We start from the raw sequence: 26,248 nt of genomic DNA on the forward strand, positions 1-26,248 counted from the left end.
AAAGGTTTTCCTGAATGTTATCTGTGGGTCTCCATGAAGCAGTTTTGAGACGTTCTCTACAAGATGACCGAAAACAATGCTTTTTGAGCCGCGTTCTTTGAGTGAAAGTTCTTTAAACGGGCACAGGTCGTGATATTTGTTTCCTTCTTTCGAGTCGGCCAAAGCACTGGGTTCAATGGGCGTCTGAAGGGAGATCCAGATGGCTCCGTTAACTTTTTTGTGACCGCGCCTATTCAAAATCGTTCAATTTGAACGATTTTGATGGCGTCCCAGGAGTTGCTGGAACGAGTAAAGCTGTTCGGAGTTAGATCAGAAAACGCCCTTTCAAAATCATTTTTTTTTTAATTTGCAACAAAAACGTAATTTTCGGCACACTTATGAATCACCTCGGTGTGGAAAAGGGGCGTGGTCATCGCGTGTCACTGCTACGAAAGGAAAATGCCTGCTACTCGTAATTACTCTGGCAGTGGCGGCCGCTTTTCTGATGGAAGCAAAAAGCAAAAGCGCCCGTGTGTACGACATCCCCAGGTGGTCAAAATTAATCCGGAGCCCTCCAGTACGGCGCCCGTCATCGCCTGCATTGCGTCTGCGCGTTAAACCCTGGAAACAATCATAATTGCTCTGCATCGGCGTTTGGGTACTGTTATCAGGGCTGGGATGGTGAATCAGCAAACGATTTGCCACCCTAGCTGCCCACGCTGCGGTCACGGGTACCCTAACAACCAGCACTACATGTGGGACTGCTTAGAGATTATACAGACAAGAAACATATACAGAGACTCCCTTTCCCCTACTCCTGGCACTTGGGCGGAGTGGGTTGACCCCCCAGAGGATCCCCAAAAACAACTCGCTCTCCGCAAGCGGACGAAAAGCGCCGGCCGGTACGCGGCCTCAGTCCGACAATTGACCACCTCCTCATTACGACTGACAGAAGAGGAGCACTGGGAGGCCCTCCTCCAACACATTGAGGCAGTTCTTGGGGGCGACTGGTAACAGCAGCTCCTTCCCCCAGCAACGCAGAAGCCTTATAGAACAGCAAAGAAAGATGTTTCTCTCTCTCTCTCTCTCAATCTTCAGGTTTGCAGTCTGTCAGTAATAATCCCTGAAATCAGCTGAAAATGTGAAGCAGTGCCTGTTTTCAAAGCTGCTTTATGATTTTAGGGAGTATTATTGCCTTTTCACACGTTCTAAGTTGTGTTGTAGTTCTACGTAACTCAGGGCAATTCACACACAGTTGACAACAGTTTCGGTTTCGTTTCTGCATCGCCATATTGATATTTAGCGCTACTACGCAGTTACCCAACTTCAGGCTACCTGCCATTGCGCCTTGAGCGTCTGCGACTGTTCCTCGAACAAAGCATGCCAATCCTGATTTCACCCGACCGTAACCCTATTTCTCAGATGAGAACTTCAGAGTCAAGTCAAAAGATAACATCCAGTCCCCAGATATCTGTTCCGACAATCAGAGCGCTTCAAACCGGCCTTGCACACTGCCAGCAGTTCGCCTGCCAGTTTCGTTTTCATACGAGGGTACCTTCGGGGGTCTAGTGTTGCTACTTAGGTGAACTGTATATTCAACCGGAGTCTTCAATAAGTTTTGTACTGTTTCATTTCAAAAATTTTGGGTGGCGCTGAAATGAAGAAGGCATGTAGTGCTGATTTTTTTATCGCGCAACCGCTACTCGGCAATAGTTTGCCGGGCACGATTCTAGCGCATCGCACCTTATTTCTGATAGCAAGGCTAACATAGCGAGTCAGAAGATGATAATAAAGCTCAATGTTATGTTTCGAGAGATAACTGAACGTTAACGTCAACAAGCATCAACCACGGAGTTCTGTTTTCAACTTCAAGCATGTTTTTCCGCATCGCGTGCTTGTCCCAAATATTATGCTCGCCGTTAATGCAGAGTCAGTCATTAACAAGATGTTTTTACGTTACATGGGGGCAAACTGGTGCCTCTGATAATGTCATACCGCCAGATGTCTTCCTCGGAACCACCCGAAATTGCGGATTTTTAAATGGAGGTTGGGCTTCACCACATGACACGACAACCACGCGTCCTAGGATTTTTTTAGGTGCTGAGTACCTTATGACTAGGGCTCCGTGTTTTCGGTGTTTATTTTGCTTAAAAATCGGCGGATGTTTATCGGAGTTTATATTTTTGGCGGAAATTCGGCGTTTATCGGAGTTTATTTCCCTTAAATCCCCAATTCTCCGATATTCGGAGTCATGCATTATTCTCAAAACCCGAAATCTTAGATCAATTCATATCTGAATACTAAAACATGAAAACACACGAAGCACATTTTATTTTTTCTAGAAGGTTTCAATGCACAAAAACATATACGCACAAGCAAAATACTTGAACACAGAACACCTGTATTTGTGCGTTATAACAACCTTACCTTAAAGCTTGTTGTAAAACACGCCAGCATACTTTGCGATGTTGCTGTCAGTGATCGAAGCGCGCTCCTTCCGATTGACGACTCTCAGCTTTGAAAAGGCCCGTTCAACGTTAGCGCTAGCAACAGGAAGCGCCAGAAGACGCAGCGCGCAGAGAGAAAGCACTGGCCACTCGACATTGTGAAGTCTGCAAAACGACAGGGGTTCAACAATGTTACATATCTCATAGCACCGATAGTTCGCAAAATCATTCAGGAGCTGGCTCATGTCGTCAGTTTCAAGAAGCACTAATTGAAAAATAGGCGCATAGGTTTCGAACGCGCAGGGCAGCTCATGCTTCACATTTGGATTCACAATTTGAACACAGTACCAAAACGATTCTTTGGTGTACTGGAGTTGATCGCACAGGTTTCTCTCAGATGTCTGTCTCCACTTTTCGGCGACAGCAGCGTAGTATCCGTGAAAGCCTGCGACAGTCTTTAAGCGGTCATTCTCGTCAAGGAGGTCTAACAGACTTGTGACATCTGATGCGAAGATTTCGGTTGGATCACACCATTGAGTGGTGAGTGCGTGCAAACGAACCCCCAGTATGGGATAAACTTGGTGTGCCAGGGTACTCTCTGCCTCAAGTTCCTTAATGATTGAGAGCACGGCACACGAATTGGTCTTCAGAAACCTCATCTTAAGAAGCAAGTCGTGCACAGCTTCAGGCGATGTAATAAGACTCTTGAGCTTCTCACACTTCGTTCCCTTGGCTTCGTCGCTTCTCAAAAAAGACAAAATGGCGCGCCAGTAGTCCAAAATATCTTCTAGAGCTTCATAAAAAGAGAACCGCCTTGACGGACATACGGTTTTCAGCGACTTGATGGTCATGCCCATGGCCAAGCACACAAGACCAAGCTTTCGGCGCAGCTCCCGCGATGATTTCAAGAGGGCAGGAAAGTGCACAACAAAATCGTGAAGTACGTTAAACGGGCTCGTCCTGATTCCTTCTTCCAGAGCGTTGTTGAGTACGTGGCACGGATCTTTGAAGTGAAGCGCTTTGAATTCGGGGTTGGAGAGTTGCAGGTCCTTGTGAAGCTTCTGCATGTAGAAGGCTGAGTCGGAGCACAATACAGCTATGTCACCTAAGGTCTTTCCAACCTGCTGTAGGGTGGTTTGCATCAACATGGCAATTGATACTGCGTTACACTGCTGAAATATTTTCAAGTCTATTATGAGGGCTCTACGTAGAGGAAGCTCGTCATCGTAGAATGTTGCAAGCACCGCCACGGCCGGACGTCCGCGAAGTTCCGGCGACTCGTCGATGGTGACGGAAATTGGCTGGTCTTTCATCAAAGAGCTTATCGTCGCAAGGTCTTTGTCACTGACCTCATGTAGGTATTTCCGATATGGTTGGTCACTACCTGGCATCGTGCGTGCCGCCGGAGACTTGCTTCGAAAAAGGCTGCCAAGAGGTCCATCAGCCTGGTGCAGCAGAATCCCAGCATGACAGAGTGCACGGCAAAACTGGTGCGGGATGTCATTCGCGTCTTCTCTCTTCGAGCGGTCCCGAGTGATGTATTCTTCCAGCGAACTTTGCTGTGGCGAGTTGCCTGTGAGATAGGAATAACAAGACGATGTGAATAAATCGGACTCCGACAATGCAAGTCGGTTTAGACCCTGGCATAGAAGTAAACGTGCACGACGAAACCCCGTGAAACTGTACGAAACGTGCTAAATTCATTCTCACGTGGCCGTAAATTCAAAGCACCAACAATTCAGCGAGGACTTACTTGTGTCCGGAAAGCGCGTCTTCATACGGACGTGGCGCTGTGATTGTGAATGCTCCGCAATTCTCATGGCGCCCTTGCCGTTGGCAATGCTAACTGTCACACGACAAAGCTTGCCAACGATGCCTCCTTCAGAGGACGTTGACTCTTCAAAATCACTATACTCCTTTACGTAGTCTCTGCAAAGCTTTCGTTTCCGTCCCATTTTGCTTGCACGAAATTTGTGTTGACGCGCTACAGAAATGCGTCATGTGAGCATGCCACGCTTTCCCACAGCAGGCTTTCCGCGCTGGACCCTCACTGCCGTGGCTGTCTGAAACTGTTCCTCTCGCCCGCTCATGCGAGGAAGAGCAGTCCAATCACAGACACCCAATGCGCCGCGCGCAGAAGCGGGAGGCGAAGCCCTGGGACCGTATATTCGATGTTGTCTGCGCGCCCTAGCGCCGCTGTCGCCTGGCGCGCCTTAGTGTCGCCAGGGGACCGTATATCAAGAAGCCATCTCGCGCTCCCGGGGCCCGTGCATTCGTTGACCTGTTGACGTCTCTCGCTTCGTGCACGATAATGCCGTTATTAAATATGCGATGATTGCGGTCTCCGAGATACTGTCGACGCGCGGTAAACATTACATCGGTCAAACCAGGGAATGTATCAATGAGCGCTTAGAACTTGCCCTTTGGATAAAGAAGGGAACCAGGTCATTTTGGCCCTTGAAATCGGAGTTTATCAGATAAATCCGAATTGTCGAAAATTTTACCTGCGAATGTTTACCGGATTTTTTCGGATAAAACCGAAAACACGGAGCCCTACTTATGACCACACAATGTCCGTCCACGACCGTGCGCAAGCATTTACAACCGCAAAAAATCCCATAGGCCCCGGCAAGGTTGGAGCCTGTGTCTGGTAGACCAGAGAGAATAGTAATCCCCGGCTACACTAGCGCCCGAATGTCATTTTGAACCAAATGTCATTTGACTCAAACGGGGTGCTTCGTATGCCATTCAGTATTCACTGTGCCACACTACAATTTCGATCGCATTTGAAAGCTTTCACAATTGCTCACCGCGCTGTAGGGGAACTGTTGTCGCCCCATTCAGTTTTTGTAGAATAATACAACAATCAAACTTAGTAGCAGTCTAAGGCAGTAAAATAAAAATTTAGAAGAGCCACCAGTTTTGTCTTTAATCTGGTGGCTGTTTGCATAGTTTTATTCTTTTTTCTGCAACTGAACCACTGGTTTTGAGAGTGTGAAAATTATATATGTTGATTTCATATTTTAAGTAAATCAACAGTGAACAAAGTTCCACAAACAAAAATTACGCCCATCTTCCCGCGAGGTAACACTGATGTGATGCGACGCATCAGGGGGGGCATTTGGACTGACGCTGGTGTTAGATTGCGTCAGTCCACTCGCTGAAGGGACTGTCGCTTCCACCACGTCTTCATCGGAAGAATCAAGTCAAGCACGGAGTCGTCAAGCAAAGTCACGCGAAGCCGAAGGAGAGCGAGAGCTGACTGAACTGCCGCAGCGCGCTACCCGCTTTGTATTCACAGCGCCTGAAGGAGAGAAGACAGCGGAGGAGAGTCGCGCATGCGCGCACTTGCGCGCCGGAACAGACGCGAGCGGAGCTAAGCGCGCGGGCGCAGCTGTTGTTGTTTATGATAATGAGACGGAGTGAGAGTGTTGCGCCAGCTGTCGGAGAGAAGAACGGAGGAGAGTTGCACATGCGCAGGTGGTGTGCGGACGCCGACGACGCAGAAGAGACATACCCCAGAGCAGGAAACGCGTCGCATCTAAAACTATTTTGTTTGTTTTACGTACGGACGTATTATAGTTTTTATTGCCGATCGAAGACGCTGCATGCGAGAGTGCTACAAATCGCATTTGAAACCCAAAATGTCTTTATCGGTGCTCATTTGGGCCGAATGGCCCTTCAAAACCTAGTGTAGCAGCACAACTGGGCATTTGAGTCAAATGAAATTTGGTTCAAATGACATTCGGACGCCGGTGTAGCAGGGCTATTAGTGTCAGCCGTCTCACCCATTGGCCTACGACCGTGAGTTAGTAACCAAGAGTCAAACAGCTTACTCCCTCACCTGTAACGGTGCGGACTACCTTAGGACCTCGCAATGTCCGTCCGCGTCCATCCGTGCGCTCACCACCATCAAGCGAAAACCAAGCGAAATTATATTTGAGGCGTGAGTTTTAGTTTCATTTAGGGACTATTCAAGGTGAAACTCACGGCTCAAATCGAATGGCGGTCGGGGCGCAAATCGGATGTCACTAGGGGCGCAACTTGGGTGTTGTGAAGGAAAGTTTGGCATCCACTTAAATGCAGCCATACGGCTACAAAGGAAAGCTATACAGCTTTCTCAGAAACTTCGCAGTTGAAGAAAAATTCGTCCTGGTAGCTTTCTCAGAAACTTCGCAGTTAAAGAAAAATTCGTCCTGGCCCTGGACCAGGACGAATTTTTTTTGAACTGCGAAGTTTCTGAGAAAGCTGTATAGCTTTCCTTTGCAGCCGTATGGCTGCATTTAGGTAGATGTCAAACTTTCCTTCACACAAACCTACTTCACCTTGGGGATTTCCCCTAAATCTGGTCCATTACTTGAGTGTTATTTCGAGTCCTCGTACCCCGCACCGTCGCCATCATCCACGGTGTGGAGATGCTGCTGTTATTTATACCTGAGAAACTGTTCCCCGCAAGTCGACGTTTTTTTCTGGGGCGTGTTTTTAAAATTTTCGATACAAAATGTATATTATAATTTTTTTTGTACTACCGATGGTTTATTATACATAGCCCATTTCTTAACATTTTTTCTAACAACTTGACAAATTTTGATTTGATATTTTTTTCGCAACAATTATGAATGAACACATTTAAAATAACTGATGTTATTGGAAAGGTCATTAAATTATCTGCATTTTGTGTTCCTGTAATTATCAATGGCGGATTCGGTCGGCCGCTCCGGTTCTCTGGCTCGGAGTCACCAGATGCCAAGGCGGCTTGCAATCAGAGCGCGAGAGGCAGCGTACCAACTGAATGCATCGACGATCTCGGAGCAGCGCGCCTGTAGCGCCACCGTGCAGCCAGCAGGGGAAGACGCCGGGTAAACCCACGGCCGGGCTAGAGCAGCGGCGTGCGGCGTTTTTAATTTTTAATCAACGCCCCGCCCCATTTATTACATTAAAATAATAGAATATATTGCACAATAGTTATATTATTAGTAAATATTACAATTATTATGTTTTCGGCGGCGGCCAGAAAGGCCCATCGGCAATCGCTGGGAGCGTATGAAGACACGATTTAAGAATAAAATATTGTTATAATATTGTATTATCGTACAGTAGAAGATTATCGTAATCTCTGCAAAAACCTCCAACCTATCTCTTTTATAGGGCGCACCCACAAGTCCGCCCCGGATGGCGAATAAGTGGTCAACATAGTTGTGTGGCTTTGCAAGCCCTGATTGAAATTTCCACGAAGCCCAGCGTCCAGCATGTATTTTCACCCCAATAATAACCCAGAGTTACGAAATTCTGCTCCGGTATGATCGCAGTTAGGCAACATAGGCACGAACGCTGCGAAAGCAGCCCGAGCACGCGCCAAACAGCCTACAAATACAAGCGCGCAAGGACCAGGCAAAGGTAGGCTCCAGCAGCCCCCCCCCCCCCCCCCCCCCCCCCGAGGAGAGCAGCGGAACCTTACATCGATACTGAGCTGCATTGTTCTCGCAGACACTGCGAAGGCCGTATCAACACAGCGCGCGCCGCCGCTTTAGTCCGGCCGTGGTAAACCGCGGCGTTTTGTCTCACGTGACCCCTACTCGCGGCCAGATGACGCCACGCTCTCACTTCGGGGTCAGAGCGGTCGGGAGTGCTCCGAGCCGGAAACGGACGCTCCGAAAGAACGAACCGAAAGTAGTTCGAGCGCTTGAATTCTACCAACCGAGGCGCGGCCGCTTTTCAGAGCGCTCTAGAGGGCTTGTAAACGCCCAACCAAATACTAACCGTTTTTTAGCAGAAAAAAATGTTTTCTTGTACCCCCAAAAATCGGTCCATTTTCCCACGCTCAGGAAAGAATAAATCCGGACATTCATTAAATCAGTTTCGAATAATCCGCGTTTTTATAATACGCGTTTTCGAATATTCCGCGTTATTCCGCCCTCTGCCAATACTGTACAGTTTTTCGTCCTAAGCAGGGATGAATTCGTGCAAAATCGGACGGTGAAACCAGTGTCAGTAGCTTTCTTTGTTAACCTGGGGCAAAACGGCAATACATGTCCCGGAAAGCACGGCAGGACCTTCTCTTTTGTTGCCTTCAGAAGCCAAGCAAACTTGCCTCTTTATGTAGCGTCCCGATTTTGAAGAGGCTGTCGTACGAGAACCGAACCCGTACCCACACCGTTTTTAAGGACACTAAACCCAATCTGGGACTGCACCGTAAGAAAATATAACCGTTACGGTTCAACTGCGGAATGGTTCGACATTGCTTTGTTGATGATCCGCGCCTACTTAAATTTCGGGGCTTTCATTTCGCGGTTTCGTCGTTTTCCTTCTTACAGGTATTATGACACTTTGAACGCATTATTCGGGGTCACCACAAAGGGTGAGAGATGGCAGCCATAATGGCAGAAATACTACGTTGCTGCTGGTGGCGTGCAAAGGGCAAGCCTGGGCAAACGACGTATCACTCCTGGCGTCGTGCAGGGGATATGAAAGGGATTTTGCAACTTTTCCTATGAAAGTTCCCGCTCCTTCCTTCGCGACTGGAAGCACGGCGAAAGCTATAGTTATCGCCAGCAGAGTGCTCCACTGCGCTATTGGTTTGCCCAGCAAATACTCCTTCCCTTCCCCTGTTCTTTTGTAAATTTCTTTTGAAAGCAGCTACGGAGTGCGTTCACTGCTGCAGCTGAAGCCGGCGTTCATTGCTGCAGCCGGCCAAGATCTGCTGCACCGCGGGAATAAAGTAATTCCAGCGGTCGAAGAATGCCAAGACCGGCAACGAGAAAAAAATACTTGAGCAATTTTCTGAGTGTCTCCTGGGCATGGAGCAGTGTTGGTGGCTTAGGTATTTTTCTACCGTATAATTTAAGTACTTGATGTGTTCGTCGCCTACGTTATGCAAGCACCTAGGATTTAGAAAAAAATGGGTAGAAAAAGTCGCAGGCCCCTGTGAGCATTACTTCGCACTTTCAGAGATAGATATACCATCTGTTGTAAACGCTTTCTACATTAAAACTATAACTATAGAGAGAGGGAAATAATTTTAAGCATTTCTGTGGTATTTTACACGCACATAGGTCCGACGCAGCTTTTTAAAGATCAGTATTTAATATTTATGCTTGTTTTTGCCATACCTTGGTGGCACGGGTAGGACGTCTGTCATATAAGCTGATTTAGTAAAGAAACATTGCGCAAGGATGAAAGGGCCGCTAGGGGGCTGCACCTGGCATCGGCGAACCACACTCGTCAAATCGAAGTTGCGGAAGCAAGAAAAACTTCACGGTAGGCCCAGATCACGTTAGGTCCATGGTAGGTCCAGTATCAACTTGACAATTTTCAAAACAATTCAATCTAACACGAGAGGCTGTACGCGTGGCCACTAGCCCGGGGCACATAAAAAAGCAACAGCCTGTCCACACGAGGATACCGTAAAGTCTACCGCACAACTTGACAATTTTCAAAAGAATTTAATCTAACACGAGAGCCTGTACGCGTGGCCACTAGCCCGGGGCACATAAAAAAGCAACAGCCTGTCCACGCGAGGATACCGTAAAGTTTACCGCCCAACTCACAGGATAAAAAACCATCAACCATCTAAATATGCACTCACAGTGTCAACTATGCACCTCAAAACAGCTGCGCACCCTTCTGATACAGCCTGTATTATAAGAACGGAAGAATGTTCGGCATACATATTTCAAATCACAAACGGGGTCCATCTACTGCCTGGACAAGTACCCCAAAGACAATTCCCTAATTGTTTACATCGTCGTCACTCAGTGACAACACCAAACTGGAAGAAAAAAAGGCCAGCAACTCTCCCAGACTCACCACTGGCCCTTGGTACAGCTTACCGAAAACAACTAACTTTTAGGTAGACACTATCCCAGTTAACCGTCCAATACGTACCGCCTGCACCCTGAACAGGATCCTTGAATAAATCTCGAGTGCTTCTCTCGGTACCCTTGCCACACACGGGATATAAGCGGTCCTTTCTCGGCACAGCGCACTGGAAAGATGGGCATACTCAGCAGCCTATACTCCAGGGAACTCACCACTACGTACTTTTCACCTCAGAAAAGTATTCGGCTGTACATGCCAGCTACAACACAACAATAAACCTCGACGAACACGCGCAGGTCTCGCCGGCAGACTCGCTTACACATTCAATGCGAGTACTGTGGGCCATGATGTCCTGTATTTCTGGACGGCGATGCTGAACACTACGGATGCACGAAAGTCGAAGAGTCGTCCTGGGAGCATAGCGATCGGACTTCCGCTGCAAACCCCCTGTCCGAAACTCCCGGTAACCGCGGCATGTTGGACGTCGTGCAATTTAAGTGAGACTACACCAGTGGCACACTGTGTGCTATCTTCAATTCCCCGCTACTGAAAAGAGAAACGAGACTGCCGACGCCGGCTAGACCTTGTTTCCTGCCATGCGAGTATGCCACACCATATTATCCATACCATACCATATACAATGCATCCATACCATACTACTATGCCATCGTACCGAGCCACCCACACAGTGCGTACGTGTGCACTGATGGAGGGAGAGAAAATAAGCAGCCTTTTTCTGCCGAACCATGGATACACGAAACAACGCACACATGCAAAAAATGCGAAATGTTTTGGGATGCTCAAAAAGCTACACGAAGTGACAGCCCGCCAAAAAACAGCAATGGCGGACGCACCAACACATAAACTGAGTATCCTTGCCGAGCGTTTGTACCAAGGCCCTCAGAGTCACGACCGATTGCTTGTCATAATTCATGGTGATGCATGGGGCTATCATACCTCCATATAAGACTGCTTGTTGTTGAGACCACCGAGAACGCCCATCTCCGTCGCTTGGGCGGCTTTTAAGATGGAGAGGAAAATCGAAAACTCTCGCGCGTAGGGATTTTCTGTAACGTTCATGATCCCAGGGTGGGAAAAATTGTTCCGGCCTAAACGGAGAAAGCAAAGCTAAAGTTTGGCAAGCCAAACGTAGGTCTGGTGAGCCAAGTCAAACCTTGTTATTGCTGTTTACAACAACATCAGTAAAATGTCTTTCAAGCAGTTCGCTTGTGTAAACTGAATAACGGCTTTTACACCCATTTAAAAAAAATGTGGGTGGCGACAATGTTTCCGAATCAGCAGAGATCTGTTAGAACGTCTGCACTATATTTTTGTATAACGTTCCTGGTATCACAATGGAAACACCATTCTATATAGCTGATTGTGAAAGGCAGCTCAATACCGTAATTACCACGGTTCGTGTTGCCGCTATTTCTTTGCTTCCTTCGCTTACAAGAGACAAAACAAACCTCGCTTTTATTCGAAGAGAGCTACCGAAGCTTGCACTAAATCGCGCAAAGCTTGGACATGGAGAAGTTTCAGGATATATTTTTCGTAAGCACTGAAGGACAGATCACCACGCATTTGTACATGTTTGAAGTTTTGCTATTTACATGTTCCGTCGTTCCTTCACACTCGCTAGTAGTATTCATGATACGAGACGGTTTTAACAGATCGGAAAAACGGTTCCGGTACGGTAACGTCTACTGTCTGGACGCCACTGCGCATGCGCAGAACCCTACCGTAAACCGGATCGACTTGGCCGGACGGTACCGAGACGTACCGTGTCCGTCATTCCAAAGTGGGCGACCGCTATGGAAGAGTTTGGTAGACGTACGCTTGGCTCACGCCTGGTCGAACGGATTGTAATGTGAGATCGTTTCAGAAAAATAGGTTGCAACAGGTCAAACCCGCGCGATTCTGACAGCTCAAGCAGCAAGCGAAACACGGTCACAACCCAACCGCCGTGGCTTGTGTCGTCTAGGGACGCATGTAAGATAAAGGCGGTACGGCTACACAATTAGTGTTAACAGCAACATGAGGCCCCTGTTGCTTTTTCTTTTTTTCTTTTTCTTTTTTTTGACAAATGTTGTCAATGTGTGTCGTGTTATTTTTTCTGTGCTGTATTGATATGTACCCAGTCAACTATTGCGTCCTTCTAAATGTAAACATGTAATCCCACCCTGCCCAGGCCCTGGCTCTCAGGCGGGCAGTATTCAATAAACAAATAAACCTGCACATCGGCAAGTGACCAACAGGCAGTACCAGTGCGAAAGGCTATCAAATGCAACGAAAAACTAGATGCAGCCAGCCGTAAGTACTCATAGCCCAGCTTGACCTGCTGGCGCCATCTGTTGAAGTGGTTGTAAAATGCCCGCTTCATGTTCATGCAGTCGATAGTTCGAATCTCCCTTGGGGCTCTGGATATTTTTTTAATACTGCCTTTAGCGCTTTTCAGAACTGAAAACTAATATTTCAGCAGAGGAAACGTCACAGTCTCACGAAGAATTGCCAAAAACGTACAACCAAAGTGACTCCCAGTAAAGGTAGCATGTCCGGTAGGTACCGTCTGCTATAACGCTTAAAACGAGCCTTCCCGGTACGGTCCGGTAGCGGGTGCTGCGTACCGTGCCGGAACCGTTTTTCCGATCTGCTATAACTCTCTAATGTGCATTGATATCATCGTTTTCCCTATGCCAAGCATTACATGCACGGTAACACTTGACGACTGGTGGGCCGCATCGCGCTCGCGAACGACGCTTGGGCGGCATTCCTGAAGTCGCGCCGAGTTTTAGTTGTGCAGGTGCTGCGCCAGCTCTGTCGTTTTTGGTGGCCGGGAAACCCGAGGCGCTCCTACCAGTTTTCGCCAGTTTTTAAATGCAGAGCATTCCAGTAACTCACGATGTCACCAGCGTTGGCGTCCGTAGTCCGAACCGTCGTTGTCCCTACTATATAAAAAAATACTATCCGACGCCCGGTCTCGATCCCTCAACCCTGCGGGCGGAACGCAATGTACATGGTACCCTAACCAGTGCGCCACAAAGCCGACACAGAATGGAATGCTTCGAACGCGCCTTATTTCGTTGACTCATTCAAATTACTGCTGACGAGCGCTCTCTGACCAAATTTCCTTGACTCATTCAAACTACGTCAAGAAGCTGCTGATACAACGCATTCACTACCACCAACTCCCCAAACACTAAACGTTAACGCAATACACCCACCCCCTATGCGACGCATTTACTCGAGTCCCCCTCGCGGGGAGATGGGCCCAATTTGTCGTTCGCGCCCGCTCCGATCGCTAACATCTGTGGCGTGATCGTGACGTCAACATCCCGCGATCGTGTGGTGGCGCGATTTCGGCGCTATAAAACTCTCTCGCGAGGGGCATTGGATTGGATTCGATTGGATTGGCTTGGATTGGCTTGGCTTGGATTCGTTTGGATTTGGATTGGATTGGATTAAAGTAGCAGCGATGGCGTAGAGGTAGAACACCCGCCTCACGTGCAGAAGTACCGTGGCTCGAATCCCGGTGCCGGACAATTCCCACCGGACTAAAAAAAAATGCCGCGTATTGCTGCAATTGCACAAAGAGGCTCGGGGTGCGGCCTGACCCCGGCCACCATTGTCGGTAATGCACTCCCCCACCGCAGCAGGATTGGCCACCCTGGTGTAGTAACGGCCACAACCTCTCATGAATACGCCAATTAACCCTCGGCCCTCAGTCCCCAGCGGCTGCGAAGCAACTGACCACGGCGGCGGTCAGACCTGTGACGCAGCAGAGGGTGCTAAGAATCCCTGCATCCGGACAGGCAGCCAATGGAATCTGAACCTGGCAACGTTTAACGCGCGAACCTTATCTAGCGAAGCAAGTCTCGAGGTGTTGTTCGAGGAAGTAGAGGGCAATAAATGGGATGTAATAGGGCTTAGCGAGATTAGGAGGGCCGGCGAAGCCTTTACGGTGCTGAAAAATGGGCACGTCCTATGTTACCGTGGTCTAGAGGAGAGAAGAGAACTGGGAGTGGGATTTCTGGTCAATAAAAGCATAGCTGGCAACATAGACGAATACTATAGCATTAACGAAATGGAAGCAGGTCTTGTAATTAGGCTCAATAAGAGGTACAAGCTCAAGGTGGTGCAGGGCTACGCGCCCACATCCAGCCACGACGACCAAGTAGTGGAACGCTTCTATGAAGATGTGGAATCGGCAATGGCTAAAGTAAAAACACAGTATGCCGTCGTTGTGGGGGACTTCAATGCTAAAGTAGGCACAAATCAGGCTGGAGCCAAGGCAGTTGGGAACTATGGTCTGGGTTGTAGAAATAGCAGGGGGAACCTACTAGTTGAGTTTGCAGAACGGAATAACCTACGCATAATGAATACCTTCTTGTGTAAACGGGAGAGTAGGAAGTGGACCTGGAGGAGCCCGAATGGGGAGCACAAAAATGAAATAGACTTCATATTATGCGAAAACCCTGGCATCGTGCAGGATGTGGAAGTGCTCGGAAGGGTAAGGTGTAGTGACCACCGCATGGTAAGATCTCGAATTAGGCTAGATTTGAGGAGGGACCGCAACAAGCTAGTACGAAAGAAGCCGATAAATGAGCTAACAGTGAGACGCAAAGCAGAAGAATTCCGGATCGCGCTGCAGAACCGATATTCCGCCCTTAACGAGGAAGCCGAGCGTACGACACAGGAAGCCAGCGACAACCTTACACGCATTATCACGGAGTGTGCAGTAGAAGTCGGGGGCACGATGGCTTGACAGGATACTGGTAAACTTTCACAGGAGACGAAAGATCTAATCAGGAAACGGCAAACCATGATAATCTCTACCGCAGCTGACAGAATAGAACTAGCGGAGCCTTCGAAGTTAATCAATAGGCGTAAGACAGCTGACATACGGAAGTGTAATATGGAGAAGATCGAATACGCTGTGAAGAGCGGAGGTAGCCTGAAAGCAGTGAAGAGACGTCTTGGCGTGGGGAAAAATCAGATGTATGCACTTAAGGATAAGCAAGGCAATGCCATCACAAATAGGGATAAAATAGTCACAGTGGCCGAGGAGTTCTATAGGGATCTGTACAGAAGCCGGGACATACAGGGTAATGCCGTACGAGACAGTAGTTCAGAGGAGATAGACATCCCACCAGTAACGACCGAAGAAGTAAGGAAGGCTTTGAAAGAAATGAAAGGGGGCAAAGCACCTGGTTAGGATTAGATAACAGCAGACCTCTTGAAGGATGGCGGCGAAATTGTACTTGAAAAACTGGCAAACCTGTATACGCAATGCCTAATGACCGCAAGGGTACCGAAATCATGGAAGAACGCGAACATCATCCTAATCCATAAGAAAGGCGACATGAAGGACTTGAAAAATTACAGGCCGATCAGCTTACTGTCAGTCGTCTACAAGGTATTTGCCAAGGTAATCGCTAACCGAATTTCTGCAACCTTAGATTTCAGTCAACCGAAAGAACAAGCAGGGTTCCGTAAAGGTTATTCAACAATGGTCCATAATCACACGATCAATCAGGTGATAGAGAAGTGCGCTCAGTATACTGAACCCCTATATATAGCCTTCATAGATTATGAGAAAGCATTTGACTCAGTCGAAACCCTAGCAGTCATTCAGGCATTACGGAACCAAGGGGTAGATGAGCATTATGTAAGAATACTAGAGGATATCTACAATGGGTCTACAGCTACCATCATCCTCCATAGGGAGAGCAGTAAAATGCCTATAAGGAAGGGTGTCAGACAAGGAGACACAATCTCTCCAATGTTATTTACAGCATGCTTACAAAAAGTATTCAGAACGTTGGATTGGGAACAGGTGGGAGTAAGGGTTAATGGAGAATACCTCAGTAACCTCAGATTTGCTGATGACGTTGCCTTGCTAAGTAACTCGGGGGACGAATTGCAAAGCATGCTTTCCGCACTCGGTGAACAGAGTAGAACCGTGGGCCTGAAAATTAATATGCAGAAAACTAAAGTATTGATCAATAACCTCGGGACAGCACAGCAGTTTGAGATAGGTGGCGGGGCAGAAACTTGGAGGCTCACTAAGAGGGTTCAACTTAAATTGAGAACGACTCAGCGGGCAATGGAGCGGAAAATGATAGGTGTAACATTAAGGGACAAGAAGAGAGCGGAGTGGGTCAGGGAGCAAATTGGTGTTAAAGACATATTAGTAGAAATTAAGAAAAAGAAATGGACGTGGGCAGGGCATGTAATGCGAAGACAAGATAACCGCTGGTCATTAAGGGTAACAGAATGCATCCCTAGAGAAGGCAAGCGTTGCAGGGGGCGGCAGAAAGTTAGATGGGCAGATGAGATCAAGAAGTTTGCGGGGATAAATTGGTCACAGTTGGCGCAGGTCCGAGGTAATTGGAGAATAATGGGAGAGGCCTTTGCCCTGCAGTGGGCGTAGATAGGCTGGTGGTGATGATGATGATGATGATGATGGAAAAAAGTGGATTGTGTTGGATTGTGTTGCGTCATAGTCGCGCCACGTTGCGTCATAGCCCCTCCACGTTGCGTCGTAGCCGCGACAGGGGGTTCACGGCACGTTTCACGTTTCTCCATCAACTTCATCGACAATGTCTACGCTGGAAGAGAAGGCGGCGCGGGGGCGTGCTCCGGATGCTGAGCGCAAGCGGCGCAAGCGAGCCGCCGACGCCGAACTTCGCCAGCGAGAAGCCGCAGCCATTCGTGAACGTCGGGCGGCGGATGCAACGCTGCGAGAACGTGACACTGCACCGAAACGCCGACATCGAGCCGACAACGACGACGTTCGCGAACGCGAAAACGCCCCTAAACGCAAGCGCCGAAAAGCGCATCCGGCCATGCGGCAACGAGAAGCGGCAGCAGCATGTGCTCGTCGACTCGCAAATCCGGAGGCTGCCGCTGCTCGAAGTGCGCTTCGTCGAGAGGATCCCAGCGTACGTCAACGAGAAGCCGAAGCCGAACGTCGTCGTCTGGAAGCGGACCCGGAGGCCGTAACGCGCGCCAGCGACAGGCCCAGGCGCGCTTCCGCGAGCAAGGCGGTGCCGACGCCCGCTTCAAGCGGGAATTCCTCGACCGCAGCTTCGACCACAGCTACGCCGTCTGCGACCGACTCTGGTTCAGCAACAACCTCACCACAGTCGGGAACATCCGGAACGATACGCACCAGAACAACTGGCTGCGGGTTTTTTTGAGTGCGTTCGTTCTGGACGCGGAGGGCGCGGCTGCAGCTGCGGTCGTCGTCGCGGGCGGCGCCGGGTCGGCTGCTGGCGCGGCTGACAACAATGTCGACGACAACGACAACGTCAACGACGGCGGCTTCGGTGGGTTCGTCGCCGCCAACAACGACAATAGCAACAACGACAACAGCACCGTTGTCGTCCAGCGGGTGATCGACGTCGTGGACAGCATCGACGACGTGACGGACGCCGGAGCGTTGGAGCGGTTCCGCACGTACGTCGTGTGCAACTCCTGCAAGGACTCGATGATCCGCGGCGTCGTCCCCAGCGTCTGCGTCGCTTACAGCTACAGGTACGCGTCGCGTCCTCTGGGTTTACCCGAGTTGAACGCGCTGGAGGAGCGCCTGATCGCGCCTAGGCTGCCCTTCATGAGCATTCGTCGTTTAACTCGGGCGACGGGGCAGTACGGCATCCGCGGGAAAGTTGTGAACGTTCCCATCGAAGTGCCCGTCTTGGTGCTGTCGCTGCCCCGTCGGGTCCCGGAGGACGCAGCGATCGACGTGAACATCAAGCGTGGACTGATGAGCCCGGCGACGTACAAGCGCGGCCTGGTCAAGCGTGGCAACATTCTGGCGTGGCTCAAGTACCTCGAGACGACCGAGCTGTAACGCGAGGTCGGGGTCACGTTGGACTGGGCTCGCTTGAACGAGTTGGAGGACGACGATGACCGCGGTGCCGGCGGCGGCGACGACAACAACGAGCACGTGGAGGAACTCCCCGAGCACGTGGACATCGACGACCCGGTGGAGCTGAGCAAGCTACTGCACGCGATGGAGCGCACGGTCGTGTACGACGACGAGGCCATGCACGCGCGCCGCCGCCGTCGTCGGACGAGGCGCTTCCAAAATCGGCGGCCGCGGGGCCATCGGCGACGGTCGAAGAGGGCGTGGTGGCGCGCAGATTGGTGGATGGCGAGTACGTGATGGACGTTGCTCGCGGCGAGAACGTGCGGCCTCTGTCGCTGTACATCGACGAACGCGCCGAGGAGCTCGCCTACCCCACGATCTACATGGGCGTCCGCCGTCGCCTCACGTCGCCGCGTGTAACCGCGTTCTCGACCGCCAACAGCGAGATCCGCCGGACGGACCGGCGTGGCGTGCGGCCCGAACACGTCCTGTACATGGCCGTGAAAGTGATGTAGTAGAGATGCGGTGGTGGGAACAGGTTGAAACCGGTGAACGAAGACCCCGTTGCGTGCGCCATATACACCGGCCGCATCTTCGACGTGATCCTCAACATCCTGCGCGATCGCCGCTGCTCGCCGTTCCGGCCGTACGTGGTTCGCGACTTCTTCAAGCTGGTCGAGTTCCAGCAGCGCGGTAGCGCCCACGTCCACACCGTGCTAAGGCTGGAGAACGACCTCGTCGACGAGGAGCTGAGCGGCGTGGACGGCGCCATGCCCCAGACCCTGGAGATGGTTCGGACGCTGCTTACGCTCGACACGGACCTCCTCTGCCGGCCGCGCACCCAGTGCCACGCGCACACTCACACGTGCTACAAGCGTGGGCGGACCCAGTGCCGTTTCGGCGCTCCCTTCATGCCGAGCGACGAGACGCGCATCGTGGTTCCGTTCCCGCCGCTGATGGCCGTGGACCAGTCAGGTGCGCTGGCGCCGCACGAAGAGGCGGAGCGGCTTCGTCGGCAGCAACTGAAAGCCAAGTACAACGAGATGCACCAGGGTCTGGAGCACGGGGACTTCGAGAGCCTGGAACAGTTCCTGCGCGGCTTCGACGTGGCTTCCCGCGAGCAGTACCTGGAGATCCTGCGTGCCGGCGCGAATCGACTGTACGTGCTGCACGAGAGGCCCGCCCAGAAACGGGTGAACGCGGGAGATTCTGCATCGGCAGACGTTGCCTCCGGGCACCGGCGAGCTGCTGCGAGTCTTCCTGCGGGACAGGCCGGCAGCGGCAAGACGTTCATCCTGAAGTTGGCCATGGACGCTTGCAACCGCTGCAACGCCGGAAGCTTGGACGAAGGTGGCACGAGCGAACTGGCGACGACGGCGTCCGTGTCGATGCGCAGGGCGGGCCCCTCGTGCAACCCGTACAACGCGTACGTGGTGTGCGCGAGCAGCGGGAAGGCCGCCGTTGCCGTCGGCGGGATGAGCGTGCACGCGGCATTCAAGCTGTGCCGAACCAACTCGAGCAACACCAAGTACAGCAAGCTGCGATCTGCCGAGATGGACGGCGGCCTCAGCCACAGTGACCTCAACGCGTTCCGAGTCGCCTTCCGGCGCGTGAGGTGCGTCGTTGTGGACGAGGCCAGCATGATGTCGGCCGACCAACTCAGGGACGTCGACAGCCGTCTCCGGCAGATCATGCAGTGCCGCAACGTACCCTTCGGCGGACTCGACGTGATTCTCTGCAGTGACCTCCGGCAGCTGCCTCCCGTTCGCGCCAACGAAATCTACAAGCGTTCGCGCAACGACGAGGGGCTCTTCGTCAGCGACGTGTCCTGGCACCACGTGAACTACTTCCCCCTCGTTCGCGTGGTGCGCCAGGCCGACAACCCCTTGTCGTCGCTCCTCACCAAGATCGGGGACGGGCGCGCGCTGGACGACGACGAGGTCACGCTGCTTGAGGGAAGGTTTGTTACCGCCGAGTGCGCTCGAGAGCTCGCTGCGTCGGTGGTGCGGATCTTCTTCTTTAACAAGGAGGTCACCGCGTACAACGAGTCTGTTGCGAAGGAGGTGGAAGATCAGCAACGACAACAAGAACAAGAAGAATCGACTACAATAACGACTACAACGACAACTACGACGATGGCGCCCACCGTGCTGTGGTCGCGCGACCAGTTTGCGGGCTGTAAGACTTCCCACCTCCTGGAGAATGCAAAGTCGATGGTCGACAAGATGAGTACCACCGAAATGGGAAACCTCGCTCGACGCATCTACCCGGTGGTGGGGAAGCCTTACATGCTCACGTTTAACGTGGACGTGATCGACGGGCTCGTCAACGGCGCCGTCGGTACACTGCAGCTGGTCGAGTACGGCCGCTCCCAGCAACAACAGCAGCAACAACAGCAGCAACAACGACAACAACAGCAAGACCAAGATAACCAAGACCAAGAACAAGATCAAGAAGAAGAACAAGCAGAAGGCGACGGTGAAATCCGTCGCAAGCGCCTGTGGTTCAAGTTTGACGTGCCCGGCGAGCTGACGCGAGTCAAGGCCAGGCTCGCCGTCCTCGAGGCGACGCAGAGCGGATACGGTGACGTGCTCGCCAAACACAAGGACTGGGTTCCGATCGAGCCGCATTCTGTGACGTTCACCATCAACTGCAAGTCTGCAATCGCTTGCAACCGCACCCAGTTCCCCGTTGTTCAGGCGAGCGCGATCACCAGCACAAGTCGCAGGGCGGCACCTACCCGTCCGTGGTCTACGAATACTCGAAGACCCACAGCCAGAAACTCGTCTACGTGGCGCTGTCGCAGTGCACGCGTCTCAACGGGCTCTACCTGACGAACGTGAGCGGCGACCACACGTTCCACCATCGGGTCGCCAATCCCGACAAGCCCATGCTAGACGAGTTCCAGCGAATGAAGAATCACCGACTCGAGACCGTCACCGGGCGCTACCTTAACGCCATCCATGAACAACGACAGCAACGGCAGTTGACGCTCGCGCTCCTGAACGTCCGCTCCCTGCGTGCGCACGCCGTCGACGTTGGCCGGGACGCCGTACTCGGCCGCGTCGACGCGCTGTGCCTGTGCGAGACGTCGATGGCCAACCAGCCGGGAAAAGCAGACGCCGGTGGTGCTGCCGTTGGCATCGACGGGTTCGCGCTGGTGACGGAAACGATCACGGCGGTGGGCGTAGCCGAGCGGGCGGCGTTTCCGTCAACACCAACGTAAACGACAACGAAAGCAAGAACGCCCTCAAGCTGACAAAGGCATTCGACTACGCGGACAAGCGAGGAGAGTACACCGCATTCAACGTAGACGCTCTCCTCGCTACCGTCGTGGTCGTCTACCTCTCGCCACGCCTCAATCGGGACGAGGTGCTAGACATGATTGGACGTGCGGTACAGCAGCACCAACAGCAACAGCACCAACGACAGCACCTCGTCATGGTCGGAGATTTCAACGTCGACATTCGCAAGGACGACTGGATCGTTAGGCGGGTAAGGGAAGCGTACGGTCTCAACTGCGTGTCCGACCACAACGATGTGAACAGCAGAGCGCCGACGACGATTCACGGGTCCTGCATCGACCTCGTCTTCGCGTCAGCCTCCTCGTCATCACCATCGACGTTGCGCATCAGACCGTTGCTTCCCGATCCCCTAACAGTCCACTTTAGCGACCACAAGGCAGCCGTCCTTGGCGTCTCGTGTGGCGGTGGCGACAACAACGACAGCATCAACAACGGCAGCAACAACAACAGCAGCAGCAACAACAACAACTAACGATCGCCTCATCGACTCGCCCTCGATTGGGGACCAAGTCAACGAGAGCCATTTACGCGTTCACGAAGAAAGAAGACAGAAGAAAGAAGACAAGATTAAACAAAGCGATCATAACCTGCTAATAAATGATGTCACGTGACCTCGCAAATTGGAGTCGTCGTTAATTACAACAATTACAACAATAGCAACAACAATTACAACAACAACCAATACGTAATCCATACGACTTGCAGGCGCGCCCCCCGCGGAAATGCTCTGCATTTGATCGTGCCCCTCGCGAGGGGGATGTTTAAGATAGCGACAGGTGTGGATTTCAGCACAAGTTTTAAATGCAGAGCATTTCAGTAACTCACGATGTCACCCGCGTTGACGTCCGTAGTCCGCACCGTCGTTGTCCCTACTTTTCTTTAAGCTTCAAGGAAAGGCTCACGAAATAGTTCATCCACTCAAACTGCTGCCCCTCTCCGCATTGTTGAAAAGAAAAAAGAGAAACGAAATCTCACAAGGTTTCCCAAACACCTTCCTGTTTTTGGCCATACACCTGATGGACAAAAACAGGCTTCAGGAGATGGCAACACCGCTTCTGGTAGTGTTTCAGTTGTACCACCGCACCAAACATGCCCTGTCATATTTCCTGCTAAAAAATTGGTTAGACACTAATTGCAGGAACACAATTCATGCAGATTATTTAACGGTCTTTCCAATAACACCAGTTTTTTAAAGGTTTTTATATATCATAGTTATAAAAAATATCAAAATCAAAATTTTTGTTTGCTGTAGGTATTGCGTGAACCGCGGACGCTAGGCAATCGCCGCGAAGCACGCACTGATAAGCGCTCGCCATTTCGTCGCTTCTCGGGGGTTGTGCCAGTTTTAACAAGGTAGCATTATGATGCTCGTTTTTAGAATTCCCTGTGGCTTCTGGCCGTGATCTATCAGCCGTGCTCATCAAGAGTCCACGGAAATACGTCATGTCTACCAGCCCGAAGGTATTACTGCAGCAGCAAGATTCGAGAGCTCGACTAAATCGGGGCAACTGAAGTTTATTTATTTATTCATACAGTAAGCCTAATCAAAGGATCATACAGGAGAGGTGCAGTGCAAAAAATACTACTTTTTAACAGATCTCTTAAAGGTGTTTAGCATACTGTCGCGGAAGCTAGCGTGAGTCCAAGCCCCAGAGCCCTGGACGGAGCGATACTTGCTTCTTTATTCGCTGTCCTCGAACAACTCCCGATGATGATCGTGGCGCGTGCTCACGCCCGCTTCGTCCTTCTTTTCTGCATCCTCCCGCGGGCCCAACATGATTAGGTGGCTGATTCTAACAGGTAAAGTTTTTCCACTGGAGGGTTTATCACGTGACCCGTTGCTATCCGCACTGAGCACGCTCTAGCGACGCCGTCGACGCCGTGGTGCAGCATTGTCACTCGACCCGGTTTTCACTGCATTGGCGGAGCGTTCTCGTCATGCACTATTACGACGTCGCCCACCTTCAGCTGCGGTGAAGTAGCCTGGGGACAGCTGTGAGCCGAGCGCAGTAACAGCAAGTAGGCGTTCCTCCATCTGCGCCACAACTCAGCCGTCAGCCTTTGATGGTAGCGTTCTCGTCGCCGTAGGTCAGCTGGGGTTGACGACGTCTCTGTCACCACTAACTCTTGGTGCATGCACAGCGCACGTCTACCTGTCAGGAAGTGGGAAGGCGTAAGTGGCATTCCTTCATCGGGGTGGTCTTCGACGTAGGTTAGAGGACGGCTATTATTAACAGCTTCCACTTTGCAAAGGGTGGTGGACAGAGCTTCGGCAGTACGGCTACTGCGCCCAAGGTAGCGCTTGAGAACGTCCTTGGTGGAGCGAATGAGACGCTCCCACCAGCCACCCCACCAAGGGGCTCGCTCAACGATGACTTTCCAGTGCACATTGAGCCCAGTCGCATATTCTTGAAGGGCTGACGCAGCAGCCTTAAATGCTCGAGCGCAACTATGAAATGACTGAGCGTTGTCAGAGTAAACAGTGTTCGGTATGCCGCGTCTTGACACGAACCGACGGAAAGCCAGTAGCGCAGTAGCCGCTGTCATATCCGACGTCAGCTCCAAATGTATGGCACGAGTGACAGCACATGAAAATAATATTGTAAGCTTTTGCCGGAGGAACTTTTCCACGCACGTAGAGTGGTCCACAGAAGTCCGGGCCGACCACAGAGAACGGGTGTGCTGCCGTGATTCTGTCGCTTGGCAATGGAGCAAACGGTGCAGCTCGGGCAGTGAGCCTCCGGCGTCTGCATGTCAGCATTGTACCAGCACCCTTTTGACGGTTTGGCGTCCCTTCACAATCCAGAACCGTTCTCGTGTCTCCGTGAGCGTGGCTTCGATTCCACCATGAAGAGTGTGGTTATGGGATGGCAGTCGAAGTAACGCTATCGCGTCTGACAATTAGGACCCACACGTAGATGTCACCTGCTACTTCTTTTCTTTCTAAAGACAATGCCCTAGCCGGGGTATCTGGGTCTTCGCCTCAGGGCGCGTGCTCACGAGCGCTCGGCATTTTCCCACAACGCGGGGTTTTCGTCACTTTTTTTCTAAAGCCACTGCGCGAGCCGGGGACGCTGGTCGGTAACTGGAATGCACTGCGAGGTACAGCCCCACTGCTCTTTGGAGCATATGTTGAGTGTAGGCTCTCCTGCCTTTCTGTTTTGCAGTTGTAGTTTTCTTTTTTTGCGAAATCAACTGCGCGATGCGTGGACGCTGGGCGGTAGCCTCGAGGCAGGTGCTCCCGAGTGCTCGCTATTTTCTCGCTCCGCGGGGTTCTCGCCAGTTTTCTTGGCAGATAACGCCGCCACAGACCACGGCTTCCTTGTCCGCCGTGCGATGGGACGACAATACCGGACATTTCCGCACGGCGCATTCGTCTTAGCATGGATGACAATAAAGCCTGTTCTCTCCCCGCCCCTCTCTCCCCTCCTCTCTCTCCTTCTCTTTCTCTTTCTCTCTATCTCTCTCTGTCTCTCGCTATGGCCAGCGTTTGTTCAAAGCCACTCCTCGAGCAGGGGACGCTGGGGGATCGCTATGAGCCACGCGTAATCGACCGCTCAGCATTTTATCGCTCCTCGGGGTTTTAGCCAATTTTACGATTTCTTGCGAAAGCCACTGCGCTACCATCGGACGCTGGGCTGCTGCCGCAAGGCACGCGCTCACGAACGCACGGCATTTCTTGCTCCTCGAGGTTTTGGGAAGTTTTGTTTCACTAAAGACACTGCAGTAGCCGAAGAAGCTGGGCGGTCGCCACGACGCACACACTCACGAGCCCTAGGGCGTTTTCTCAATCCTCGGAGTTTTCATCAGTTCTCTTTTCGCTAAAGACGTTAAACGCGGCGGGGACGCTGAACGGTCGCTGGGAGGCACGCGCTCACGAGCGCTAGGCATTTTCTTCGTCTTTTAACGCGTTTCATGTTACGCCTCACGCATTAAAGTAAGCTACTACAGCTTCTCTGTTAATAGCTTTCTTTCGTAAGCAGCTCAGCTTTATTATCCCAGGAGGACGCTTCATTCGTAAAGATTTGAGAACCCTTCATTTCTCACGCTATCCAGTCAGCACTGGCGGTCGAGAAAACCACAAAGATAGCACGTGTTAACGTCGTGTTTGGTAGTTAGTGGTACGGCCAAACACGATTGTTTGGTTACTATTTCACACAACTACTTATAAAACCCTCCGCTAAATTGACATTGTTGAAGACAGAGACGATATACAGCGGAACACAAGATACACAGTAATTATTCTTAGTAATTCACACATAATTATTCTTAGCAGTGCCTTTTATTCGTGGCCGCCATTTGCGCAGAGAAGTCCCCATGATGTCATAAGAGGTGGGCGAGGAAGCAACTAATGAACTGTGGCTACTCCAATCTACTCCAAGTTCTGCAACATTAGATTGCAGTCAACCTAAAAAGCAAGCAATGTTTCGTAAAGCGTATTCAACAATGGACAATATTCACACGACGATTCAGGTGATAGAGAAGTTCGCGGAGTATACTGAACCCCTATATATAGCCCTCATAGACTATGAGAAAGCATTTGACTCGGTCGAAACCTCAGCAGTCATTCAGGCATTGCGGAACCAGGGTGTAGACGAGCATTATGTAAGAATTTATACTGGAGGATATTTACAATGGGTCCACAGCTACCATCATCCTCCATAAGGAGAGCAGTAAAATACCTATGAGGAAGGGCGTCAGGCAAGGAGACACGATCTCTTCGATGTTATTCACAGCATGTTTACAAAAAGTATTCAGAACGTTGGATTCGCAACAGGTGGGAGTAAGGGTTAATGGAGAATACCTTAGTAACCTCAGATTTGCTG

Source organism: Haemaphysalis longicornis, unplaced genomic scaffold (genome assembly GCF_048455015.1).
Source record: "Haemaphysalis longicornis isolate Haplotype H1 unplaced genomic scaffold, Haemaphysalis longicornis Haplotype H1 scaffold_4, whole genome shotgun sequence".
Classification (NCBI taxonomy): domain Eukaryota; kingdom Metazoa; phylum Arthropoda; class Arachnida; order Ixodida; family Ixodidae; genus Haemaphysalis; species Haemaphysalis longicornis.